We start from the raw sequence: 6,000 nt of genomic DNA, 5'->3' as shown, positions 1-6,000 counted from the left end.
GCCCAGAGCATTGCGCTGACAGCATAGTGAGCTGAGGCTGCGGGGGTGGGGGGACAGCCGGGGAGGGGTCGGGGAGCTCAGGGGCCGGGCAGGAGGGTCCCGCAGGCCGGATGTGGCCCATGGGCTGTACTTTGTCCACCTCTGTGCTAGACTCATTGTTGCTTTTGGATACCCAAATACCAAGTCATCAAAATCACCTTCTTCTCTCTTTGACTAGAAACAAGACCTTGTCCTTTCCTCTCAGAGGAAGATTAGGCCCCAGTGATCCATGCATTCAGCACCTCCAAGTTGGTTTTACTGCAAATCGCTATCTGGGACTGAAGGCAAAGGCCTGTGGAGAAGCTGTAACACAGGGCAACATCTCTCTTAAGTGGGACGGGCCAAAGATCACATGTAACACCAGTGCTTTGCAGTCTGCACTGGCTTCCTGTTCGTTAATCAGGCCATTTCAAGGTACCAGTATGGCCCTTTTAGGTTCTTAATGGGCCTAGCTTGCCTTTAGAAACCACATCTTCCACCATATCATGACACAGGAGCTATGACTGAACAACGTAGGACTGATGACAGAGCCCAGGGCCTAACTGACTGGCCTGTTCAGCTGTGGGTTACAAACTCTGGAACACCAGACTGCCAGAGATCAGGATCAGTCCAAGTCTTCTCCCATTCAGAGTAAAATCCATGACTCCTGACTTCCCAGATAATGGAATGGAAGGAGGAGCAAACATCAGATGGAACATTAGGCAGCCAGGAATCTGCATGACTGAGAATTTACAGCGGTGTCAGCATCTGTACAGGAGCCATGGAGCTCCAATTGACAGAGGCCACCCATTTCAATACACTACAACGTACTTACCCATATAGAATATCAGGATTGGAAGGGACCTCAGGAGATCATCTGCTCAAAGCAGGACCAATCCCCAATTTTTGCCCCAGATCCCTAAATGGCCCCCTCAAGGATTGAGCTCACAACCCTGGGTTTAGCAGGCCAATGCTCAAACCACTGACCTATCCCTCCCCGTATGAATTTTGCATACCAGGAGGTAAGACCCAAGAAGGAACATAAGGTTTGAAAATCTGTTAGAGGAGGAGCATTTGAAATTGCCAGGATATGATCTGGATCAGGTTTTAGTCCAGCCTGTGAAATTGTATGCCCCAGAAAGGAGAGTTCAGTTTGTCTAAATTTGCATTTGGACCGATTGAGCTGGAGGCCTGCTGCGCCGATGCAGTTTAGTGCAGACTGCAGTTTATTGTCAGACTAGCCAATATTTTTCAGCCAAGCCCCTTCAGCCCGTAACTCTGGTTTTGTTGTTCGGTTGTGGTGGTATAGCCACTGTCTGCAGCAAACAATTACACTTTAAAAGGTCATGAGAAAATACTACACTGCCATTAAACTGGGAGGATAATGCATCAGTACGCTTCACCCTGCAATAAATCCCCATGGTCCCATCTCCTAAATAGCTCTCAGGGCTAAAACTTTTCACCTGTGTAAAAAAAACCAACAAAACAGTCTGGTCATAAAACGGACATTTCAGGTGTGAAGAGAAGTGGGTCCAACTACAACCTGGATGTCAGTCACCATGTTCTCTACATAGGGTGCATTTGGACTGTGGTATCTAGCAAAATATCCATGTTAGAAATGGGCTAGCCATGTGGTTGTGTCATAGAAGATGTAATTAAGGTTAATTTTGAACAGTCAGGGAGAATGTCTTAGTGGCTTCTTCTTCCCAACCTCTGAAAATCAGTGTCCTGCTGGTCCTTTTCCCATGCATCCCTTCCATGTAGTTAGAACCTGCCACCAGGAAATTCCACCATACAATCATGGGGAAACGTCCCAGCAGCTCCAAGTCTTTCCTACCCTACTCAGAAAAGTGAGAAGTGTCCCAGAGGTACCTCTTCCACATCCTACATTTTAGAGCACAAGGTATGTCTACACTGCAATCAAAGACCCTTCAGCCTGGCCACAGCTAACCTGGCTCAGCTGACTCGGGTTCTCAGGGCTTGAGCTGTGGGGCTATAAAATTGCAATGTAGACATTTGGGCTCAGGCTGGAGCTCAGGCTATGAAACCCTAAAGGGGGGTGGGGCTCACAGTTCAGGCTCCAACCCGAGCCTGAATGTCTACACTGCAATGTTCACCCCTGCAAGCCTAAATCAGCTGATCCGGGCTCTGAGTCTCAGTGCTGCATGTTTTCTGTTGCAGTGTAGACATACCCATAGTGTCCCAGCAACTCATTGCCACCCTTAAAGAGATATAAAACATGTCACAGGTAGAAGGCCTTGGTTGGCCTTTGTCCTGTGCATTGATGTGTCTAGGGTTGCCAGGTATCTGGTTTTCAACTGGAATGCCTGGTCGAAAAGGGACCCTGGCGGCTCCAGTCAGCAACACTGACCGGGCTGTAAAAAGGCTGGTCAGAGGTGCTGCCGGTCTAAGGCAGGCTAGTATCTACAGATCTTGGCACTGCGCTGCATCCCAGAAGCAGCCACCAGGTCCAGATCCTAGCTGTGTGTGTGTGGCGGGGCGGGGGGGGGGGGGGGAGGAGCATGGCGCTCCACGCTCTGCCCCAACTCCGAGCACCGGCTCCACACTCCCATTGGCTGGGAACCGTGGCCAATGGAACCTGGGGGGGTACGGTGCCTGCGGGCGAGAGCAGTGCATGGAGTCTCTTGGCCCCCTTGCCTAAGAGCTAGGCCAGTTGGCCACTTCCAGGGCGCAGTGTGGTGCCAGGACAGGCAGGGAGCGGCCTTAGCTTTGCTGTGCCACTGACTGGGAGCTGCCCAAGGTAAGCCCATGCCCCAACCCCCTGCCCCAGCCCAGAACCACCACCCCCAAACCCCTCATCCTCATCCCCACCCCAGAGCCCACACCCCCAGCCCAGAGCCCCCACCACCCCTGCACCCCAAACACACTGCCCCAGCCCAGAGCTCCTTCCCACACCCTGAACCCCTCATTTCTGGCCCCACCCCAGAGCCCACACCCTCCAGTTAGAGCCCTCACCCCCTCCCGCACCCCAAGACCCTGCCCCAGCCTAGTGAAAGTGAGTGAGGGCTGGGGAGAGCGAGCCACAGAGGGAGGGGGAATGTAGTGAGCGGGTGTGGGACCTCGGGGAACGGGTGAGGGTGGGCCTGAGGGAAGGAGTGGGGCTGCAATTAGAAAGCTGGCAACCCTAGAGGTGTCTCCAACTAGGCTAAGCATGACGGGGAATTGCACGCTCAGGTTTGACTGAGGGGTTTGCACCTTGGTATATTTGCTGGTCAAATATAGAAAAAAAAGACTATATTGCGAGCAAATGCTGCCAGTAGAGCTAATCAAAAAGAGTTTTCAGTCAGAAAATGCTGATTCAACTAAATCCAAACATTTTTCAGGATTGTCTCAAATTTGTCCAAATTTCTGTGGGACATTATCAAGATACTTCATTTCAATAAAGTCAAAACATTTCATTTTGATTACTGCTTCAATTTAGATAATATACTTTTTGATAAGATTGAAATGGAATATTTTGTTTTATGAAAAAAAATCAGAGCTTTTGACTTTTCATTCTGATTAAGGATGAAACCAGATTTCAAAGTCTTGGAAATTCCTACTGGACTAGGTCTTTGATTCAGTGATGATTTCTTTCCACCTACCCACTCCCCCGGTGCTCCATGTTGCCATTGTCCCAAGTGATGCTGGCTCCTTGTGGTGGTAAATATGGGTCACCAAGATCATCAGCTGCACTGTCAGAGCAGAAGAATTGATGTAAGTGACTGCTGGGACAGCAGCCTTACCCCCACCACTGAGTAGGGGGCAGTGGAGGAAGAGGCAGAGCCCCTGCTTGCTGCCCCCTCCCTCAGTGTGACTGGCCTGCATCTACTTGGTTCATCAAAGTTCTCCCCTAGCCTGATCCTTCCTAGCTGTGAAGTCTTACAAGATCACAGCATGAGGTTGTATAGCTGCAGACAAGCCTTCTAATCAGATAATGGAATGAGTCAGACAGTGGCTTAAACAGAACAGGAAGGATATGCAGGGCGATCCACAAGACAGAAGCAGAGGGGACTGTGTCACAGTTTTCTGGAACTTATGAAGTGGAGTTTTGCATAGTTAGGAATTTCACCAGGGGCAAGGTGGATTGTGTTCAGTTTTATAAACAACCCATCATATGTCTAGTTATGCATATCTGAGCACCATCCTTTCATCATTCTTGTCTCAGTTAGCAGGAGTAGCCTGGTCTATCTGGTTGTCCCACAAGACTTAGATCCCAGTCAAAAGATCATGCTGAGCTATAAAAAAATTGGACTACAGACGGTAGCCAAGATTTTCCAAAGGAGTTACAGGTTACTCATAGGAAAGTTACTTGCTTAGTATGTATGTGTCATGGAGTTCCTGGGCGATGCTCTGGAACTGCTCCCCATGAAGCCAGTCAGGACTCTGGGGAAGTCCCCTTTCTGTAAGCAGCCTGTCTTCAGGACACAAAGCTCACACAGCTTCCACCTTCCTGGGTCTGACCTCAGAGCATTCAGCATCCTCTGCCCCTCCGTGTGCTTCCCACAGCGAGTCCGCTCAGGCGGGGCTCCTGGGGAAGCCAGAGGGTCCTGCACCCCAACTTCGCAGTCAGACGTGACTCTCAGACAGCCAGTAAAACAGAAGGTTTATTACCTGACAGGAACATGGTCTAACACAGAGCTTGTGGGTGCAGAGAACAGGACCCCTCAGCCGGGTCCATTTTGGGGGGCAGTGAGCCAGACAACCACATCTGCACTTCACTCCACATCCCCAGCCAGCCCCAAACTGAACCTCCCTCCAGGCCCTCCTCCTCTGGGCTTTGTCCCTTTCCCAGGCCAGGAGGGCACCTGATTCCTTTGTTCTCCAACCCTTTAGCTCTCACCTTGCAGGGGGGAAGGGCCAGGCCATCAGTTGCCAGGAAACAGGGTGTCGGCCTTTCTCTGTGTCCAGACCCCTGCACACACCTGCCCTCTAGGGCTCTGCAATGATCATATACCCTTACCCCACCACGTAGATACTTAAGAACTGCATAGGGGAAACTGAGGCACCCCCACACTATTCAGAGGAAACATTAAGAACAGTCCCACTTCGTCACAGTATGTAAGGCTAAATTCTCAGCAGGTGGAGATCAGTGTAGCTCTATTGAAATCAATGGACCTCACTGTTCCCTCCAATTTTTTCCATCCGTGTGCGGAATAAATTTTGTTATGTGCACTGAGCTAATGTGCAGATGTGCGCTACCAGTAGAAACAGAAAACCTAGATAGAATATATATTTTTTAAAAGTTACCATAGGGATAATTACTACAGCTAGGACAGGTTAGTCATTTTAGAACTCACTACTCAAATAACTAAATTTAAATGTAAGAGAGAAATTAACATTATGAAATGCATAGACCAATTAAAAAAACTAAAAGAACACATTTTGAAAGAATAAAATTACAGAGAATATATGTGCATTGCAGGAAATACCAAGAAGAAACAACAACACAAGTATGTGTTGGGAGGTGTGTGTGTGTGTAGAGACACAGACTGTGTGTGTGTGTGTGTCGAGACAGACAGATTGTGTCTGCTGGGTGCTGGGGAAGTCTCTGAGCGACCATGCGCTGTCTCTTTAAGGTAAAGGCACTCTCCACCCAGAACAGGGTTCAGACCTCAGACCCTCTCCTGCTCAGAGTCCTGAGTGAGGCTGTCCCGTCTCCCCTGCTGGGGTGCCGGGGCAGAGGATACCCTGACATCAGCACCCTCCTCCCCCCTAACCGTGCTCTGCACAACCAGCAGGAGGGTCCCTGGAGCAGCAGGGGCTCCAAGGCAGAGGGCTGCAAAGCAGCAGGGGTTGTGCTCACCCAGCTGGATGTGAGCGGCTCTGCGTGGCACTTCAATTGCTTCTGGGCGGCTGCTCCAGTGGGCAGCTGCTCCAGTGGGCAGCTTACAGGGAACATAGATGGACCTGTTTTGATTTACACTGTCTGGCCCATATTATGTGACTTTCCTTAACCACTTTTGCTGTCGTATTCTGGGC

This window comes from Lepidochelys kempii, chromosome 1 (genome assembly GCF_965140285.1).
Source record: "Lepidochelys kempii isolate rLepKem1 chromosome 1, rLepKem1.hap1, whole genome shotgun sequence".
Lineage (NCBI taxonomy): Eukaryota > Metazoa > Chordata > Testudines > Cheloniidae > Lepidochelys > Lepidochelys kempii.
Note: the sequence above shows the minus strand (reverse complement) of the source record.